The sequence below is a fragment of the Helicoverpa zea genome, chromosome 21 (assembly GCF_022581195.2).
Source record: "Helicoverpa zea isolate HzStark_Cry1AcR chromosome 21, ilHelZeax1.1, whole genome shotgun sequence".
NCBI lineage: Eukaryota > Metazoa > Arthropoda > Insecta > Lepidoptera > Noctuidae > Helicoverpa > Helicoverpa zea.
The window spans coordinates 2,056,621-2,080,676 of record NC_061472.1 but is presented as its reverse complement, the minus strand read 5'-3'; positions in this window follow the sequence as shown (position 1 = coordinate 2,080,676).

Here is a 24,056-nt window from a genome sequence, read left to right as displayed (position 1 = left end):
ATATACCTATAATAATTACCTATAATCAACATTCGGTAATCTTCAAAAAGGACATTGGGCAGATTGGTATACCCCACCAATAGCGATGTCATACATATCATTGGATAGGCCTTTTTATGTAGAACAACATTTACTATGACAGCTTTGCTGAAATGTTTGTCCGTTCTGAGATATAGATCAAAAACTGTGCAAAAATTAAACTAAAGTTAACTTAATTATCTATTGATATCTCAAGTTTTTAGAGGAAAATCTAAGTTCCACTAAGTGTAAGTCTCCTGAGTCCTACCTGTTGTGCCTGTTACTCGTCATTATTGTTACTATTATTCAGAATTTCAACCTTATCCTGTACCAATTGGATATTGGACATAATGATAAACCCCACCAATAACAAAGTCATGCATGTCGATGGATAGGTCTTTTTAACTGGAACAACATTTACTATGACAGCTTTGTTCTATTGTTTGTCCGTTCTGAGATATGGCTAAAAAACAATGCTAATCAACACTGTTATCTGATTTTCTTTAAAAAATAACACCAATGTCTTTCTTTTTTTATTTTTTTTTATAATCATTATGTAAGTAAGCATAAGCATGTGTAATGATGAATTGCAACATATCAAATGTTTGCATGCCAAAATGGTAGAATGTACTAGGATGCTTCAACATTTCTGTAAACACCTTATTGTAAATACCTACATTCTGAGCAAATAAATGAATATTATATTATAAGTCGTGGTGGCCTAGTGGGTAAAGGGCCAACCACTCAAGCGCGGGTTCGATCCCAGGTCAGGCAAGTACCAATGCAACTTTTCTAAGTTTGTATGTACTTTCTAAGTAAGTATATCTTAGATACCATTGACTGTGTTTCGGATGGCACGTTAAACTGTAGGTCAGGGCTGTCATAGAACATCCTTGGCAGTCGTTACGGGTAGTCAGAAGCCAGTAAGTTTGACACCAGTCTAACCAAGGGGTATCGGGTTGCCCGGGTAACTGGGTTGAGGAGGTCAGATAGGCAGTCGCTTCTTGTAAAGCACTGGTACTTAGCTGAATCCGGTTAGACTGAAATCCGACCCAAACATGATTGGGAAAAGGCTCGGAGGATGATTATGTAAGTCGTGGTGGCCTTTTCGGTAAAGAACCAACCTCTCAAGTGCGCGGGTTCGATTCCAGGTCAGGCAAGTACCAATGCAACTTTTCTAAGTTTGTATGTACTGTCTACCTAAGTATACATATCTTGGACACCAATGACTGTGTTTCGGATGGCACGTTAAACTGTAGGTTCCGGCTGTCATTGAACATCCTTGGCTGTCATTGCGGGTGGTCATAATTCAGTAAGTCGGTCCATGGTCGTGCATGGGGAACAACAGAAGACAAAGAGACTGGCAACCAATCTTACCAAGGGGTATCGAGTTGCCCAGATTACTGGGGTAAGGAGATCAGAGAGGCAATTACATCCGGTTAGACTGGAAGCCGACCGCTAGAGAGTTGGGAAAAGGCTAATAAGATCATATTGAATTATTTAAATGTACAAAGTAACGTATGAACGAAATGTGGATATTATTCTTATATTCGTATTGTCTTTTTCATTCCGCAATGTACAGTATAGGGTGGAACTGCTAAATATGCACAAATGCAGACTCACAGCAGGTACTTAGTACATCGAAGACATATGTACATAGATTTTCCTTTAAACACTTAATCTGCATTAATTTTAAGTTTGTATTTTATCTATATCTCAGAACGGATAAACAATAGAACAAAGCTGTCATAGTAAATGTTGTTCCAGTTAAAAAGACCTATCCATCGATATGCATGACTTTGTTATTGGTGGGTTTTATCATTATGCCCAATATCCAGTTGGTACAGTATCAGGATGAAATGCTAAATAATAGTAACACTTATGGACCCTAACGGGCACAGCAGGTAGGACTCAGGAGACTTACACTTAGTGGAACCCAGTTTTTCCTCTAAAAACTTGAAATATCAATAGATTATTAAGTTAACTTTAGTTTAACTTTTGCACAGTTTTTGATCTATATCTCAGAACGGACAAACATTTCAGCAAAGCTGTCATAGTAAATGTTGTTCTACATAAAAAGGCCTATCCAATGATATGTATGACATCGCTATTGGTGGGGTATACCAGGTCCCATATATTTGTGCCCATTGTCCTTTAACAAGTTTAAACATAGGCGGAAAAATAGGGACGGAAAATTGCAATACATCGGAAAACTCAAAGAAATAAATGCGTTGTGACAATAGATTTTCGCAATCCTTCGACCGAGCCTACCAAATCTACTATTACACCTATTTATCACATCTACAAAAACAAAACACAATCTCCTTAGAATCCTGACACCCTGGTATGTGAACAGCCAGTAAAATCTTCACTATTATACAGAAGAATGTCAGTCTGACAGTCAGTAGTGGACGGTATTTCAATTAGAGACATTAGTCTTGTTACCGGACACGAGTGATGGACAAAGCGATTTCATTAAACCGTAAATATGTAGTTAGTAACATTGTTACTGATTAGTTGGGTAATAGATGACTTTTTGGGTAAGAAAATATTTTTTCTAATGGGCTGTTAATGTTGCAGAATGCAGAATAAAATGCAGAATTTTAATTTTCTAATGCCGTATAAGTTTTAGTGGATTTGTTTATGTAACAACACCAACGCTATTAACTGTAGATTACTTCAAAACATAAAATTATTATGTAAACTTATATAAATAAAATGTTTTTCAAATCCTAACACAAAAAGTCTAATAAATTGAAATTTTAAGATATGATATTTATCAAAAAAGAGTTGACACTAAAATTAATTTAAAAACAAATGAAGTAACAATTAATTTGCAAAGCAATTTCTTGTCATTCTCCATTCATATATCACGATTAAACAAATATATATTTCCAATCTATTATTCACACACACTTTTCTAAATTGAAAAATACTTCTATTTCAACAACAGTTTTTCAATAGGCTACCTATTAATTAAGTGAAAACAGTGACACGCTGAAAATGCATAGGGTACGTAAAACATTGCGCACTCAACGCCCGCGGTGCACTCGCATGAATCACTATGACCTATTTCCTTCATGCGATGCAATTTGCATTGGGTGAGCAACACAGGTTCGATGTATAAAATTATAAGGCATGCGGATTCATTTGTAAAGCTTGTAAATTGTTATGCCATCATTTAATATGAAAATTTCTGATCTTTGGTGATAAGAGGTTAAATCTAGATTCTTAAATGTGTTTTTTTTTTTTTTTAAATAGCGATTAAGAGTTTTTATACTAAAATGCTAAAATGTTACTAACGATACCATGAAAGTAGGTTTATGTACTTCTCAATTACATACTTACGTGAAAAATTCTGCACTAAAATTCATATCTCAGGCGCAGCAAGAAAAGTACATGAAATGTTTTTTATTCGGGCTCAATCAGTTTTGAAAACAAAAAAAAACCTGAAGCGAAGAATCGAAATCAATATTCTCATCAGAAACTCCTTCACTTACAAAGGAATACCAATTAATTACATTTTAAAATTATACCCTTATTCCAAACAAAACAGAAAATACCAATCCAATTACAAACCTTAGTTTTTAATACTAATTTCTTACTAATAGAAGTAAATTATACGAGCTCGTACTGTAAATACCTAAATAGAAAAAAAAACTTAAACAACACATGCGCGGTAACCACACTCCGCCGGTGACTCATCGCAACACTAGTCGTTTAGTGTTGGGACACACTCAATTAATTATTCATTGATCCTTTTTTTGGGTGTGTTTTCTTTTTTTTTCTTTTTCATGTAGAGATATTCGATATAGTAAGAGTGTTCTCTGTGAACGGATCACAGAACTTGGACTTTTCATTAATATTTTGGCATTAATTTACATTATTTGTTTAGATGGAAATGATGTGCATTTTCATTTAAATTTTTTCTTCATTTTATTGCACTTTTATACAACAAAATAGTATTTATTAAATAGTGAAGAACAAGCCACACATAATACCTAGTTTTCAAAAGCGTTTAATATCGAAGAAAGAAAATCTACGCGACTTTAGTAACAAACCGCACTATATTTACAAAAACGAAAATTTTTCAGTTATAAAAAAATTAAAACCTAACTGCTATTGTCACCGCGTGATTGGATAATTACTGCCAATGATACGGACAAGTGTTGGCATATTTGAACAAGAAAATGTCGTGTTTTCTCTAATTGCAGGTTTTTATTCTAAAGGGGTAATGGTATAATTCCATAGCATTACCGCTGTTTTTGTAAATAGCATGCTTTTCTGTAAATTGGTCTTTATTTACAATTATAGTGCAAATGTGCATGTTTATCCAAACAATACAGCGCTTATTTTTGTCGACATGAACTTTCCCAAAACATAATTAATATACATAATATATTATTATTAATTAACATTTACGTTTAAGTTTTCGCCATTATTTGACACTGTCTAAAAAGTTTGTAAAACAAAAATAAATCCTCTAATAAATCAACTTAAACCAGATGTCAAACAATACGGCAAAGCGATTGGTCAAAAGTCAGAACGATAGCCACAACTTTATCAAATGCCCCATCGACCAATAAAAATAATATAAATAATTCATAATATCGATATGTTACGGAGGTGCGCATCACTACAGTAAAGGGTGACCGACGGCGTGTCGCCGCGGTAACGAGGGCGTTACGACCTAGGGCTGGTAGTTTTACTAATTATTTTACTGTTTTATATTTTTTGACGAAGTATATTTATTAATGTTTATATAGTTTATCTATATTTAGTAAGCGAGATCTTTATATATTTCTCAATAAGGTATGTGAGTAAAAATGGAATACGAAATTTTGCCTTTGTCTGCGTCAAATTGTAAAGTATCCCAAACATGAAAAGGCTAATTTTTAGTCCACACGAGAGTCCTACTATAAAAAATTGACTCTTTGATTGATATGTATTTCTAAATAGCCATGTGTATTTAAAATATTACATCCATGCTGAATATTATATGCTATACATTTATACATTTTCGACACATACGAATAGTATAGAAGTCAATTCTCAGGCATTCCAATAATTTAGAAATCACAAAAATGAACTTCAAATCAAATTAATGATTGGACAGCCCTACTCCAGGGGGGGGTATAGGGGTGGCAGAAATATGCGACTTACTAGAGGGGAGCTATTGTCCAAGAGACGGCGATATATCAACGTTGAATATCAATGACGTACATCTATCGTACGGTGGGCTCTTATTCGACATAATTCGGTTATTGTAGCGATTTCTTTGCTTGATCACGTGATTATAAAGATCAATGGCTCGTTGTTAGTTTGGGAAGTAAATCGAGTTGTTTGCTAAAGCACCTTAGCTTGCTGTTTTTCTTATGTTGAATTTTTTACCCTCGTTTCCCGAGTGTTGTCAGAACTTTTAGGTAAACTCATAGTTTTAACTAGGCATTCGCGAAAAACTTTCTCTGTGTTAGACAATCATTGCCATAGGAGTATTTTTTGCACTAACAATAAACACAATATTTTTCCTATTTTGCCTATCTCTCACCATTATTTTGATAGTTCAGAAAACAGTTCACAAAAACCGTTACATACATGTTGCTATCTAAATTGAATAATATTATCTTCCACACCTGTGTTTGATCTTCTCATATAAATAAAGTGGTTTTTGACAAAAATCACGTTATATTAAAAGGTTAAAGGCGATCTGATATATTTCTATCATGAGATGCCAAAGTTCAAAGTAGGGTAAACAATTAGAAAGGGGTCCAAATTATTGTTCAAAACCTCTAATTGATGTGCCTTTTGAAAAATATGGTAGACAATGGAAATATAATTTTTATTTTAACGGATGTTTTTGGGTATGAAATGCGTGGAGTACTAATTAATTAATTTTGTGAAAAGGAAGTAAGGTTAGGTGATAATGCTGACATGAAAACACAATAAAATGTAGTAGAAAATGTTTTTACTATTATTCTCGCGGATTATAATTAGGTTTAAAAAATCCTTGAAAAATATTGTGACTGACAAAACATTGAATGAGAAGTCATGTTTTGCCCTAAAGTAAATGCAACTAAATCATTGGATGCATTTATCCTTTCATTGCAGAATTATTAAGAAGCAACCCTTGTCCAGACGAAACTTGCCGAAAAAACTAAACAACTGCCACATTAGCACCTAATAATTTTGCAACTACATAACTTGCATGACCATGAAAAAACATTGCCAAAACTCTTGCAAATTCCCATACCCATAATGAACAAACTATTACACAGGCCAACAAAGAAAACGAAATATTTATTAGTAGTCCAAACAATACAAAAATATTTATTACCTTTTCGGCTGGGTACTCATTTGTTAACACTAGTAAGTCGTCTATATAGAATAAAGGGACATCTATGACTGACCCTTTTGAAGAAAAAGGGTTGAAATAAACATGTGTAATCTGCTTTATTTATGGTCAATTATGTCCTGCAAACGGACTTACTGAATTATGTTGGGGCATTAGAACTATTACTGTTTTCTATGGATGGTCGTTTTGATTTAGTTGTCTTGCTTGTTCTTCTATGTTTTAGTGGAGTCGGTTTGTGTATATTTTTTTATGTCTATGATTTTTCGACTGGCTACCTTTTTCTCACCTTTTCTAGGTACCAAATTGAGATCGCTGGTCCTTAACTTATTGCATGATCATTAATTATTAAGGAATTTCTTTCGGTTCTAAAAATTATCTACGTACATTACATACACAGGAATCTTTAAAAAGTGTGCCCTGCTAGATATACACTCCGCATACTTGATGAATTCATGTTATAATTAAATCAGCAGTTATCACAATACCTGTGATATAATTACAACTCACAAAAAAACGCAACAACACAACAAAAAAATACCAACTCAACACCTTTCCCAAACAATACTGTGCCATAACTTAGTAAAAATTTGTACCAGTACCTTTAACAACATTCTCAAAAATAAAAGGTGATACCAAAAAGAGACCATGTCGCATTTTATAGGACTAGTCTGAGGTCATAAATTCTATAGTTTATGACCTAGAATTAATGCACCGGCCTCATTAAGGGGTATTCTTACATTCTGTTCTTACGAAGGGTGTTTGTATGGGTCAAGAAAGAGTTATGGTGTGAATTGCTTGGGGGAACCGTAAGGGCTCAGTTTTTGTTCAATGGGATTAAGATTTCAGGTACAAATGTAAAGGGGCTTAAGATTTAGATTTTGGTAATAATTTAGAAAAAATATGCTTGCGCACAAGCATATGTTTTGAAGAGAAGGTAGAGTAAAATTATTGAAAGTAACTAAATTACTAATAGACTAATAAGATGGATGTTTAATAAGGATCGGTTACATATTTACTAATGAAAAGTATTATTTTCTTTATCTACGCTTAATACAAAACAGTAATAAGATTGAATGCCAAACATAAGCACTTAGCACGTACTTCCATAAATGTGTGACATAAAACATAAAATATATACCAAGCGAACATTTCACACAATAAAGATTTTATCAAAAGCAACACATCAAATGAACCGGTTTGAGAAAATAACAAAACGCAACTATCTATTGAAGAGATCACGCTTATTATCTTGTTTAATAAACATTGCAACACTGTTGATTATAGTCCAAAACCAGTTTGAACTGCAGCCCCAAAACAAGTGACAAATGTGCAAAAAATCTAAACTAACAATGAAAAACAACCAGAAGTACATTTTAATATTGTTGCCACAATAGCCCTTGAATCAGTTACATTTTTAATGGACGATAAATATCCTATGGCTATTATGGTACTCGATGAGAAAGTTATTAATTTGGACAAATTTTTAATATGTAACGACTTTGATGTTATGCTTTGTGATTGTGAGAAATTTTGCCATATAATTTTTAGTTTCTTGATGAGCAAGTTTGATTGCGTTAAGAACCTGATAGGTCTTGATTTTCATTACATTCTGTAATTGTTATGGATTCCAGTGTAACTTGTACCTTCATTATTTGAGAACAGATGTCAAATTTTACAAAACTGTATAGAAATGGTCGCTGGTGCTGACAAGTTTAACGATTTTAATAATGTTAATTATTTATGAACGTGATCGTCCTCAAAAAATATAACAATACAATTGCGCATAAGATTGATTTCTTGTTTAATACCAGAACACAAATCAGAAAAGTATCCCACAGTTTGGGCCACTATTTGCAAATGTATTTACACTTTAGCACATAGGAAGGAAAAAATGGGGCCACCTTTTACATACACGTGCTACACAAAGAAGATCCGTTACATGCATTTGATATCATATTACACGTTCCACCAAACATTCAAACGACATTTTAACGCAGTAGAACAATGCTCTCACATCATTAACACTGAAATGGTCAAATAATGACCATGAATAAATGATATGCTCAGATAAGGGTCTCACACAAAGGGACCCCTAAGGTGTCCCACAAGGAGCCTATTTTGGACCACTATTATATTAATTATACGTGACGAAACTGTATCACAATATCTCTGTAGATTGATGTGTTATATTGTGATACTGTCTGATGATTGTCATTTGGAGTTGAAAGGAATAGACATTTTGTTTTTTTAGACGGATGATCCCTTGAGGGGTCATTTTTGTAGGTCATTTATTAGAGAAGTTTATGTTGATAAATTGCGTTGTAAATAATGTGAAGAAGAAGATAGTATTATATTCGCATTGCGCAGTGAAAATAAAAAGCAAAAACATATAACGTATTAGTCATTTTTAATTTTATACTATTTCCTATAATGTTACATCTTTGTTTCAAATATCCAGATTCGGATTCAGAGATAAGAATATCGAATAATATACATATATTGAAATAAAGGTAATTACAAATTAAATTAAACAAGGGTAGGTGACTCATCTATGGCATTATTTGATTCTTCCAAACACATTATTTATGTTGAAAACGGTCAATTAATCATATACATCATCATATACCAAAGCAAATGATAGTAATTCATTTACTCCTAAAAAAGTGTTCAAACAATTTCAACCTGACAATATGTCAGCTATAGAAATTGGACTGACATGTGTCCTAAATACTCGTAGATCAAAAGAAAAGCATGACAAACAAAATCAAGATGACTCACAATCACGATAATTTTAATCCCATACTCTATGACCCTACGAAGCGTAAGTTTTTTGGACCCACGACAAAAGACGAATACCAACAGTTCACAGGTCGTAATGTATTCAAAATATGCATTGTGTGTGGTACCTTTTGAATAGTACTTAAACAATGAATCTGAAGGACCCTTTAATGGAGGCAAAAAATATTGGTCCCTTTTAGATGAAGAAGTGATGGACAATAATTTTGAAACGGATCATTAAGCCGATAAGATCGGTGATGTAATTAAGTTTTTTGGAAAGTTCAAGATTTGGGATGTGATATTCACATGTGAATTTGGTACAGTTGTTATTCATACTTGAGAAGAAACAAAGAAAGTTTAACCGTTATTGACTTTAAGGTTTATAAAGGTGTCTTAAGAACTATTAGTTTGCCATTTATATTTTTGCTGACTACGAATAACATTTTGAAGTTCATTTCAACAAAAAGAGTTCTGATTTACAACAATACACTATTTTTTTGAGAACCAATGCATGAATCATTATACTTACATAAATACTTTCACATACCAAGATCATTCCCTTCAGTCCTCAACAAAATATCCCAAAATACCACGTTTCCTTACGATTTTCTTCGTCCACAATACAGGTTTTTCCGTCCACATTTTCTTAGCCGTAATTTCCTTGGTCAGTCACCGTGCCGGACAATGGAGGCACTATCTGCTATACATGCTGCTTTCACGTACATTATGAGTGTTCTTACGACCACTGTTTGTTTCATCCCCATACGTACGTACGGTGTAATACGGTGCCTTGAAAAGAGTATTATTTATGGGTGGGGGTAGGGATGGGATGAAGGTTTGTAAAGTATTTCTAAGAATAGGGATGTCTGGAAGGAATATTTTTCATTGCATTCTAAAGTAATGTAATTAGATAACTGCTTTTTCCTGTAAATACTACACGTAACTAGAGGTTGCTGTAAAAAACATGACAGAAATATGAGATCATGCACATACCTTGTGATGTAGTTACCTAAATGACTATGTATCCATCACAATGCTTAATTAAAATACCTGTAAGTTTTAATTTTGTCTATACCTAACTTTTAACCTATTCTCAAACAAACAAAATCTTTATTCCTATTCTTCCCTCATTCTTCTCCGAGCTAATCTCGTGCCAACCGACATCACTACAGTACGAAGGTAATATTAAGCTCAGAGTAAAAATTTCTCCGTTCCGCACATGATGTCAACATAAATTGTGTCTTGTAAAAGCTTGTTAATGGCATACGATTGTGTGGTCTCGATATTAAAGAATTCTTGTACGAATTTGTAGGAAATATTAGACATAAATAAAAATGTGTTTTGAGTCATGGTTTTCCTTATTCTTTAGACCATCACAAAAATGTACGAAATGAAATCGTTTATTTTGCAAGTTAGATAAAATAGTCAAATAGTAATATTTTACATGTCAAAAAAGAAATTGTTATGTACCTGTAATACAAATGTTCATCTTTTTTTTTCGGGTTTAAAGATATTTGTACCATTGATAATTTGAAGATAATACACGTAAGTAATTCATAGAAACATACAGTGAACTTTATCTCGAAGATAGCCCGCACCAATGTCCAATATACACTCTATTTCTCTTTCAGACGTCGATTATTGTGGCAGTTTTAGAAAATAGCAATGATCTAAAAGCCAAAGTAAGCCCAGCAGCTGTATTCCGCTGCAAATATACGTACGTATAGCAACTGTAATTTTTATACCTGGTGGTTTATCTGACTAAGTGATATATTCTATTTTCAGATCAACTTCAACCAAAGAAAGTCATACCTCAACTTCAATCAAAGAAAGTCATACCTCAACTTCAATCAAAGAAAGTCATACCTCAACTTCAATCAAAGAAAGTCATACCTCAACTTCAATCAAAGAAAGTCATACCTCAACTTCAAGAAAGAAAAACAGAAAATGTTAATTATCAACCCAGGCCAGGGAAAATACCATTACCATTACTTCCTGAGTGGCAGTAATGGTAACAGAACCATAAAATTAAAGTAATCAGATAACCACTGCGAAGCTCTGATTAAAACTAGCGGTGCGGTGGTGCAATAAAATCTGTCCACGTCACTGTTAACTGACTTTATATTTTTCAGACCAATTTCCACCAAGAAAAGAGATACCTAACCTTCAACCAAAGAAAAACAGCAGGGATCAGACGGCTGCCGGATTGTTCGAAAGAGTTACCGCGGCCCCATTTGGTATCTACATAAAAGGCCTACGACGGAACACGACGGTTTTTAGTCAGTAAAAGTCTGACACTCCCTCACCGCTGCTAACCCACAGCGGGAGGGTCATTTGATGATTTTTGCCATCGTTAAAAACATCAGTAACACAGAACCATAAAACTAAAGTAATCAGATAACCATTGCAAAGCTCTGATTAAAACTAGCGGCGCTGCAATAAAATCTGTCCACGTCACTGTTAATATGTGAAACCGCACATTTCGGGACGTTTCCACAACATTGTTTGGTTACTGCGAAAAATTAAATTAAACTGACAAAGAGATGGTGCTGGAAATGACATTGTTAATAATATTTTGGACTATTAAAATAAGATAAAATATGTTTAAAAAAGCTTCCTACACTTATTACCTTTACAGCAAGGACGATGGACGGAAAGTGAGGTGGAGTTTTAAACTAGAAACATATCTACATATCTTTTTACTTCAGAAGCGTATCTATCTTGTGAAGAAATAGAATTGAATGATTCTATAATTTTATTACACTGAAAAAAAACGAATACCTTATCTAATACTTGTAATGAAATCTTTATTTTCTTACCAACATAATATGAACTTAATATGACAAGCACAGCTTACAGCAGATCAAAGAACAGAATAGCCTTTTCATCCCAGTAACCATTTTTCTCAGTTTCATTAACAAGTCGGTAAACAAAAGCCGTCGCGCCTGACCTACGACAATACAGTCTGGGTTTTCAATTTATTAAGAAATTCACGTCTCTAGTTGACGTAAAATAGTTTAACGGCAAAGCACTTACACCAGACACGAATACAAAGGATTAGATTTTACAGACAAAAGAAAAATACAATACAGAGTGTAATAAAAACTGGCCAAGAGCGAATTGAACTCGCGTATGAAAGGTTCCGTTCAATTCATTAAGCGAACAAAATATTTTTGTTGTGTGAGTTATAGGTGAGCCTTTAGAATACTTATTCTACTTTCCTGAATTTGCTGTACAAGCAGCACACAAGCAGTAATAAAAATATATCATCTGTGAAAATTTCAGCTGTCTACCTATCGTGGTTCATGAGATACAGCCCAGTAACGGATGGACGGACAGCGAAGTCTTAGTAATAGGGTCCCGTGTTACCATTTGGGCAACCCTAAAAATCATTTGGTGATAGTAAAAACTTGGATATTGTATGGCGCTTCCGATATTTACACTTCTATTGGATTTGTGCAATAAACTGCATATGTAGACCGTAAAGAAAGGTTGACAGGTTCGATGCCCCGTCGTAGTGATTGTGACAAAATATTGTGATATTTTTAATAATGTATGTATTTTCCTATTGTTATAATTTTTGGTTCTATATAAGGATTATTGTATTGTTGTTATGTTTAAAACTAATAAATATATCGACTATAAAATGGCATTTTTTTTTTTACCTACTTATAGCTACTGACGTCCGTCATCAAAATCATACGAATGATTGCCGAGACCAGGGCGACTACTTGCGCATTCAACCAATCAATGAAGGAGGTCTAAGTTCAGTGTCTTACGACAAAAAAGAAAAATAAAGAGAAGGGATGATAATATAGGTCACTATCATGTGTCAATTAATCAGCAATTATAAGAACACACCTAAAACTTTTTGCTTCATCAGTGAACCAAAATAATGAAGTCCTACATCAGTGCCTGCCATAGATACAAGTAAAACACAGCCTTTTCATACAATACAACTTAATAACACCAACTCCCTTGGGTAAAATAAAATCTGGCCAACGCTCTCAGCATTTACTTACAAAAAAACCATAAACGCAGTAACTGACCTACGCCAACAGTAACAGTCTTGGGGTATACTCACTCAACTTTTAACAGTGATGCTCATAAAATGTTCTGTTTGACTTATGTCGTTAATCCATTGTGCAGTTAGTGCAGTGGCTAAGGATTACATTGTAGGTACAATATTATTTTTGTTGGTACTATGGGATTAATTGGTTGAGTGATAAAGTTGTGAGTGATTTTCACTGTTGTTTCAAAAAAATCTATCCTGAAAATAAAGATGGGTGATAAACTGTATGTAAAGGTAACTTAGCTTTGGGGTTAGTAACTTATATTCTTTCAACGAGCTTTTACTTCACTTTGACGCTGGTAAACGCTGTGTAAAAAACAAAATTAAATGCATTATTAAAATCGATTAAAAATTTAACATTTACCTTACAGTGAAATCTATCAGTTTTCGGTATTTTGGCTTTTTTGTAACTACTAACTTCCGTACCAAAATGCAAGAAAAATTAAATATCCTGTTAAAATTATGGATGCGAAAGTTTGTATATTTTATGTAGGGACTTATATAATGTTGGTGCCTTTCTCACGCAAAAGCTACTGGATGAATTTTGATAAAACTTGTCAGTAGATAATATTGGTTATTCATCAGAATTTGTAGATAAAAAAAAGTCTGGAAAGGGACGGTTCGGGAAGCGGTTTACATCGCTGAAAAAAACTAACACAAATAAAGTTTCAGTATTAATCTTAGCAGCACGTAGTAAGGGCCTTATGTTTACAGAACCTGGATTTAATATCCAAAGTAATAAAGGAGAGATGGAAAATATTTTCATTACCTAGCTCATGACAGTATCTGTTGAGACGACGACGCGACGACTAAACTGTCGCCTAAACTTGTTAATATTGTACAACTAAATAGTTGTTGGCAATGAATATTAGCTTTATTTCAATGTTGGGTTGTTAACTGTGTTTATTTTGCTGTGAGAATGTTTTGTGAATTTAATTTGGGTTGCCAGTTGGTGGTTGCTTAGATCAAAATTAAAGTCCGGCTCCTACACACGCAAGTAATGACAATCATTAGGTATCTACTGTTTTGTAAGAAACGGGCATGAAATAAACTTTTTGGAGCCAAGAGTTTTTTGTAGTTTTTTCTGACCATCATATACAGAAGCTACTATTTTAACCATTCCTCTACTTAACTCCGATATTACAATGTATTTTTGAACTAAATGCTAATCCGGGAAGCGTTACTGGCAGGAGTCGCAGTAAGTCTGGCTCAAACATAACATACTGAGGTAGGTGCACTATACCTAATCTTTAAGCGTCAATTCTTGGTATGAATTCATTACTAGCCAAAACTACCCCTATCGAAATACTAATACCAGTATCTGGAATAACTTTTAAATTTCCCTAGACGCCATCAATTTCACTATAATTCTAACAAATCAAACAGCTTTACCGTTGGATAATCACGCTAATATCAGAATGGCGTGGTGGACTGTCTACATCGGTTTAACGAAACCACGCCCACTCTAACCATGTAAAAAACTCATCAGCATGACAATGTTTGAGCCATGTGTTGGTGATGGTATATTGGAGCCAATGTTTGCTGTCTTCAATTGTTTGTCGAGGTTGGATTAACAAGCCATGGTTCGTCATGTTGCAAAATCAGTCGTAGAAAAGTTGGTGTTATGAGATTTTTATGCTATCACTGGCAAACATTATTTTCAATGAATAGTGTATTAAGTAATTTACCCTCTACCTATAAAATAATACCTATGCTGATTTCCATGACGGACAAATTACTTTAAAACTAAAAACTAAGGTTTCCACAGACACTTACGAGTTGCTGAAAAGCCTGCAAAAGCAAGACTCCTCTAGACATCTCTTATAATGGGCAGCATTTTTTAAGCACTAGTTACTAAGACCACAGCTAAGACTTAGTTCCCGATATCAATACATCATTATTGTCCACATTATTTTCGGCTTCCACAAAAGATTCCATACTTACAAAGCATTGATTCCACATCCGATATTTCATCACCATTATCAACCAACATTGGTCAGCTCATTAAACAAAATGGCGCAGCGTAGGAAATGCGTTGTTATCACACTTTGATTGCGTGCCATCAGTTAAATGGTTTCCGCGTAAGTTTTCATATTTTTCCGGTCATTATATCGAGGCTTTCAATCGGTAAGTTTAGATCGCATGTGCAATCAGTCTGCTAAGTGAGGTAATGGGAAATCGATTTGATCAATCGATTAGTTGTAGTTTCGATTAAAAGTTTGATTGCGAATAATAGGATAACGCGTTTTGTTCAAAGTGAATTTCGATTTCATGATATTACATTTCAAAAAAATTGGGGAATAAGAAAAACACAAGTGGCCTTACTACAAAAACTTAAACGCCTTTTTTACACTTGTCTAAAAAATTGTGGCTGCAAAATGAACCATATGTCAACGTCATAATTTGACATTTTTTTAGACAAGGCTTAAACTGATGTTTAAAAGTTTTTGTGGTAAGACGGTAAGTGTTCATGTTTAAACTTAAAAATGAACTGAATAAACAATGGCAATTTAAAGTGAAATTATCGTACATCTAATGTTGAAAAAGTATGTACTTACTGCCTGGTATAAATAGAATTGATTTATAATCAAGATTTCACTAAACAGTATGTCTATGTGAAAATAAAACATTTTTTACTTATCTCTCAACTACTTAAAAATAGGTACTTTTCAAAGTAAGTAAACTTTATTTATCACGTCCAGTAAATTATGTCGGAATGCAATAAAAACTTCAATTATAACAACAAAGGGTAATAAAGGTTCTCTTACACTAAACTTTATTTTATTTCAAACAGCTCTGTGCGGCCTATTATATGTCACGAACTGCAACTTTTAAAACTGTGTACTTCAGAACGAACAAGAAAGGTGTGGAGAGGACTAACAGTTTTTTTTTGCAGGTCATTAATATTATTATAAATTATAATTTATAATGGAATTATAATTTATTTAATAATTTAGATCCTGTCTTTTTATGTTCCTATCTACTTTGAATAACAATTCTCGTCTAATAGCTTTGTTATATTATCTGAATTGGCCGTTATTGACTTGAAAACGAGGCATCAAGATAAATGGTTGGCTTCAGACCAAGTCAATTGACTACAGTTTTGTTGAAAAGTGCTTTGTTCCTGCTACATTTTGACTACAGTGAAATTCACTACTAACCACTTTCGCAACTACATAGGAATTTGCCGAGAACTGTAGTCAAATACCTAGTAACCAGATAGGAAAGAAAAAATATAGTCCTGACACAACTCCACTCTTTCTTTGTAAGGTCCACTTCAGCGATGATTCACCGGTTGACTCACGTACTAGGAAGAGCACCTGATGAAATCACGGGTCATTGACCATAGGTGTCATGGGCCGTTGACTTACAGACTTGCTGTGGAGTTATTTCTGCGATTACAGAATGTAGAAATTGTTAGGAAAAGTGAGTCATTGAATTATTGTGGTAGGGTCCTTAATTTAGACCTCAGGAAGTAATTTTAAGAAAGATTTTTAGTACCTATTATTTTTCTGTAGGTATCGAGTAATTAGAAAGGACTAAAAAAGCAAATTATACAAAATCAACCGAAATATTTATTTTAAACAATATTATAATTTATGTTAAAAATAATAATACTACTGTACACGACCAATGCTTTGATATTCAGTAGAATCCTTTTACGGCGTTTTTCTGAAAATCAAAAATATTAATTAGCATTCTGTATTTTCTGAAGATCGAGGAATATCATGAGTCTAGATTAGCACACATAATAAAGGTAGGTACTTGTCCAGTGTTTACATATAATACTTATTTTTACAGTAAAATTATGGTGTAGGTATAATAATCAGTACTAAACATAATGTGAATCAACAATATTACATCTCTTTTTCAAAGATTTTTTAAATGCTGCAGTATTCCATAACAATGTCTGTTCCACGATACATTTTTCCGATCAAACCACAAAAGCTGAAACCGATCCATTTTCTAATCACAAGCTTTTTCTTTTTAATAAAAAGGATGGAAATAATCCTGGTTGACTGTCCGTTTGTCTGCATGATCAATTGGAACTGCAGCCCGCGGACATATTGTCTAACAATCTATTGAGAGCAGATGAATGTGACAATGGTTCTCAATATTCTGAGGACAAAAGTGATGAACAAAATATTGTGGGTAGATGATAAAGGATAATATAATAGATGTAATGGTAAATGGTAATGATACATTAGTAGTAGGAGCTGTTGTTTGACTTCTGTAAACAATTTGTGTATGATCTTATAAGCAGTGAGAATAGCTACAGGAAGAATGAATGCTTTTACAAGGTTTTTATATTTTTAAATATGTATTGTATGTAAAGTAGGTGTAGGTACTTGTAGATATGGTTTGGTTATTTCTATTTTGTTTAGTTATAGTTAAAAATGTGTGATTTTAGACAATATTCCACTATAAGAAGTTTAAAACAATACTTATAAAAAAAAAAAAATAACAACATAACAATAACAATAACAATACTTATAGTAGGTGCTAATGTACCTAATGAAAAAAACTCTCATTACTCTCCCAACTATTATTCTCTACGCATATTTTACAAAAAATAAGGTACAATACAACCCAGATCCTAAATATTGTAAGGGCATCACAAACACTTTGACGGCCATTGTCCTAAACCAAACGCAATCCGAAATGTAATTGACATGCGTTTACCTAAAAAAAAGCCGTAGAAACGCCCATGCGGCCGGCCTCAAAGCTACACCGAGCATGACTCACAAACGATCGGAACCTAACAAATAAAAATGTTTAAAATGGAAAAACAAGTGATGATTTGTCGAACAACCAACTTACATTTGCTTACAACAACTTCGAAACTGAACCTTATGGTGAAGGAAAAGAGATTGAAGCAACAAATGAAGGTGAAAAAGTTAAAGATGTTGAAATACTCTGTGGGAGGTGAATAGACGGCAGGTTTGCAAACAACTATTAAAGAAAAGGCGTTGCCGAATTCAATACAAATATGGAAGCGGGTGAAGCGGTTCAAAGAATAGAAGAAGCGACAGTAAGTGACCTTTATGTGGAAACAAAGAGACGAATGCCAAAGGGAAATGCCCTGCTGTGCAGAAAGAAAGGTATAACGTCTTTACTGTTGACCGTTTGCTGATTTGATGGGATTTTGTGTAGGGTTGGCAATGGGACAAATGTTAAAGATATTAACTGCCGATGTTTAACATTTCATATAACTTTTTTCGTATTGGGAAATGGATGAAATATAAGTTTAACTTCCTCCATCATCCTACGCTTGCATCTGTTAGAAGGCATTCTCTCAGAATGTAAGTTCTGATCAATGTTGACTCTCGCTTTGGATTGCAGCAGGGCTAAAGCAACAAAGGAACCGAATTGGCGTGTCAACAAAAACATTATTTAAGTACTACTTTTCTGATTGAAGAACTATCGAAAATCGTAAACTGTCAGAATCGTAATAAGCATTTATCATAAAACCAGTTGCGTTTAAACAATGTGATACTGATAATTAACCGCTCTAAATAATTTTACAGCCCAATTAACAGTAACAACCCTAATTTTACTACCCTCAATATTTATAGCAGCTTGCGTCCAATGTCTTCTAACTTCTTTATTATCTACAACACAATGTATGGCTACTATTCAAAAGCCAAAAACACCTCCTTTTAGTAGATTTTCAATATTTTTATAGCCATAATTAGTTCCGTCTGCAATTTCAAAAGCAATTTTGGACCTCGACGATTGTTCATTTGCGTTGGCTTCAGTTTTCAATATAAACGGTTTCCTAGGCAATCTTTGGGAAATAATTGTTGCCTTTGATAATAACAAAGGAGACAGTTTGCATAATATTGACGGTTTTGTATGGAGATAGAAAGTTTTGTTTATAAGGGTAGCCGCTACTAATTGGTTTGGTTTTGCTTTAGTTTTTTGCTTCCAAGTTGTAATAATGTGTACGGTGTTACGGACAAGTAAACGCATGATTGTGTAATAAACTGTTACTGTTTGAATGTGTATTGTTTTCAAACCTCTAAGCTCAACTAAATGAAATACTATTTCACTATGAAGTACAAAAATATATCAAGCATTTGCCATTACACATATTGCTTACTTATTCTCTAAAATATCTCAAGTATTACTAAAACTAAAGCTACAATATGCATTTCATTAAAAGGTTATAAGGTCAAAGGCCATGTAATGAAGATGATAAAGACTGTTACTTACTAACAGTACTGACTAATGATAGTAACAAAGTAATAATATAAACAAAATTCACAAACTTTATAACGCAAGCCTTAGGGTCCATAGCCATTAAGAAGCTGTTTAGGCTGTTTTCGCAGTTTGTATACGCCATGCCAAAACCGAGTCCGCCTCCAATGTACATGGGCCATTTTTTAAAGCCGCGTAAGAAGAAGCTGCCCATCATGCTTCCGATTAGGAGGCCGGCGGCTGCAGGATTTGAAACAAAAGCAATAATGTGATAGCTGCAATTGTATAAGTCTTCATACTTAAAACCCCTAAGACGACCCACTGACCTTAAAAAACGTATGTATATGAAAAATGGTATATCTGCAGAAATTATACAGAATGCATATAGCTTTCAAAAATGGCTTATGATCTGTTAGACAAGAGTTTTGTTCACCATGCAAAATCCTCTAAATATAAAATGGTAAGTATCAAAGTAAATGATACTTTTCTAGACACAATGGAATTAGATTTTATGTCAATTTACTCAAACTTGTATTTACGGAAATCACAACTTTGGTATTCCACCGATCAGATCAAGATCAGATGCAGACTTTGACAACCAAATTACCTGTCAAACACACAATCTCGAAAACAAAACGCACTATATCCCATACATCATAACAAACAATTTTAAAGCTTATTCACCAGTTTTAAGGCCGAAATCAACGAAGCATGCTGAATACCGTTCCTCAAAGTCTCTCGTGTCCGTTGCACTCATACCTTAATCTAAGTAACGTATAACAACTTCATATTAGAAAAATACATTCTGCCAACAAAACACTTATTAAAATTAAAGTACTTAGTTTCAATTGTCCGTTTTTTAATAATATTTCATCACTGAACGAAACACAAAACAAATTTTGAACGTTGACAATACGTTGACAATGACGTGCAAGAAAAGTTTGAGGTTTATTTTGTGCCAGTGTAGTTTGTAAAGAGGTTTTATTTTGATGGTAAAAAGGAAGTTATAAGCGGAGGTTTTACGATTGTAGGTTTTAGTTTGGTTTGGTTCATCTTGAAAAGAATAAGTAATCTTTGGTTATAGAAAAATAGAGAGAAAATATGTTTAATTGAGTGTATAATAACGTCAACATAATGGCTCCCTTTACCGTATCAGAGTGATTGCATTGCCCTTTGCTGTTGATAAAATCATCATCATCTCCCAAGCCTTTTTCTAACTATGTTGGGGTCAGCTTCCATTCAAACCGGATGAAATAATGATACTGTTGATAAAATCATTGTAGATATAGATAAATGCAATAATTTACTTATTCAGACTATGATTATTCAGATACTTATTCTTAGAGATGGAGATTTTTTTCTTGATCTTAACTTGTACATTCCTCAGTAAACTCAAATCATTCGATACTCGCATTAAAGACACGAGCAATCGAATCACAACTCGACCACTCACATCCGATTTTCCGCTCAAATCCGCGCGGACAGGTAACCAATTAGGAGCACAGACCACAATATAAGCCCTGTATTAGGGGGATTATCACTAAGACCCAGAACACAATTAATATGGTTATTATGATTTCAATCACCATCGTAATGTTGATTTGATTTGCTTGATTTAGTAAATTGATTTAATTAGCCGCTGATTTATGGTTCATTAGTTAAATAATTATAATTATATAGGTGTGATATGCGATTTGGTGTGGCTACTAGTTGAGCGATGTATTTACAGGAATCTTCTTTTTTGCAATTATTTTGATACCATTTTTCGAACCATAACTTATTAGTATAGAAAGTAAGTTAAATCGAGATATACTTGCCTATATAATGTAGAAAAAAAAACGATATTTTATATGCAAGTGCATACTTAGAAGTAAAGGTATTCATACAAGTACAACTATAGATTTCCGTTATTATTTTTTGTCATTTAGACCCTGTTAAATATCAGTGGACGTAGTTTTATTCAAACTGTATTGTAAACTAGCTTTTGCCCGCGGCTTCGCTCCCGTCAACTGACTTCTCTACTTTACCCTATTTTTTTTTTCCATAAGAACCTTCTCCTGACAATAACAAACACAACAAAAAAAGAATTAGCCAAATTGGTCCAGGCGTTGTTGAGTTATGCGCTTACCAACACATTTTGCGATTCTAAATTACGCCTGCCTTAAGATGCTGAACTCAGAGCACCAAGCATCTTGCAATGATTGTTTGTAAAGGCGCGGATATCATATTAAAATTTACACCATGTAAAAATACTTGATTATTTAGCTTTCTTTCGGCATGTATGTAATGAAATTAACATAACTATATAGAAAATGAAGACTGACATCTATCTTTAGAAGAAAAACCAAGACGTTAACTTCATTCTTATGTAGAGTTCGCATCAAATACCTTTGCCACTGAATCTAGTACTGTTTTATTTGTACATTTTGACTAGCGTGAAGTTACTAATAGGTATGAAACTTCAGGACGGCAAAGTTTTACCTTTATTTCGAAGAGAACTACATTGTTTATCAGATTTTCAAAATAAGGAGATCCTAACTAGCTCATAAAACTAAGATATACACATCTTATTCTTAGCTCAAACTAAATCTAAGTCTAGAGTAAACTTATACAGTGTGTTCACTAAACAGTCATTCAATCTAAACACTGGGCACGTTCAATTTAAACCAAATCACACATAATTGATCCGAAGCAATGCTGGGTTAGTGATGTCTGTTGCTAAGACGATATCCGAGAATTAGCGTGCTAAATAAATAATAAGATAGGTTTTGCTGATGACGATAATATAATCAAATATTGAAGATTGTCTGTCATGTAATTTTGAAATAAAATTATTTATTAATTGTGGTTTGGACAAATATATTATAGTATGATCAGTTTTAAGTTGTATAGGTATATATTGGTTTATTTTAACTTTTTTAAATTAATGTAAATATGTTTCTACTAAATAAACACAATTTATACCGTATGATCAGTATTTTTTAAACAAATGTCAAATCAAATCAAATTATGTATTTCTTTTCAAACATGCGTTGTAAGAACATAAGATGTTGCAATAAAATGTAGGTACGATCACTGTCAAAATGAATTTTATACATTTTTATAAGTAAATAAATAATGCGAAAATCACTTTCATTAATTTACCTTACGAATAGATCTGACTTTCTTTAGGTAATATTTATACAAAAGAAGCTAATAAAATACTTAAACAAAACACAGTAAAAAAAAAACAATCTGATATCCGCAGAATATTCGCCATCGCCCATCCCTACTAGTAATAGACAAAGGATTTAGTGCTAAACAAGCTGCAAGCCTAATGATTGCCCGGATAGGGTTGCTACCACGTTGCTACCATGTTGCTACCGTCCATAATCCTATCTGCATGTCTTATCAAAGCGGTTTCTCCGTAACGAACCAAAATTGACAACCCCTGATTGAATGTGCGATGTGTGCGAAGACGCTCATTGACAGATTGGATTATGATGACGATTTTGATTGAGGTATAATTTATGAAATAAGATAGATGTATCGATAGTCTTCTTATGGAATCTTATTGCGGTAACTAGACAATAAAAAATAAGGCTAGTTAATAATTGAGTTTGATTAGGAACAAGTGAACCAACGTTTTGAAGAAGGTGGTAGGAAGTGGATGGATGCGGGTTGCTCAGAAACTGAATAATTAGAGCTTATGTAAATGGTGATGACTTGTAACGTATTAAAAAGAAAAGTAGCTAAAATAGTGACCAGCAGTTTTTCAAGAAGTCTGTTTTTTTCACACGTTTCCAACAGGACAAAATATATATTTAGGCACTACTACAACATGGCGCAATTTCTTACCATGCTTCGGTAAAATATGTAAAATGCTAACATCTTTTTTTCCCAAATCAATTAGCATTTTCTCTCTTCCCCCTTGAAATATTAACTCAACATTATGCAAATGTCAAAGAGCTTCGACAGTATAATTTAACTAATTGTCAAATAGACCTCGGGCTGTTTACAGTCCTTATTTGCCGTACCTATCTGTAAAATGTTGCGTTCTGTAAACATCTCTGTAACTTCTGCCTAAGGCGAGTCGGATACTTATGAATGATACAGTAGTCGGGAAATGGGAAGTTTATATTGGTATAGTAATGGCAAATACCTGTATAGTTATTTCAGAGATTAACCACTTGAATTTCTACTAACATACTCACAAACACTTCTGAAATTTGAATTGAAATTACACGATTTCCCAATATGTAATTTATTTTCCACTCCTGATTATTTGTATTAAAGTTTTTTTTTGTACCTATTTAAAAGTTTCAGGGCAATAGTCTATGTACATGAAGTAGGTTATTTTTTTATCTTTCACTTTAAAACTTATATAAATAATTATTTCGTCTTGAAAATCTACTCATTTCTAAACGACTTAACTATGATTATCTAAATTCGCGCCGATATGAAAATAATGATTGAGTATTTCCCTTGGAGTAGGTACAAATAGAACCAGGGGCAAATCCTAAAGTATTTAATATGCAAACGTTTCAACTGTCTGCCTTCGAGGCATATTCTCATCAAAGACTATTTAAAAGGGATGATGACGTTATTAATTCTGAGCTCTTTAACATTTTGTGCATATTTTAGGATTAGTGACTT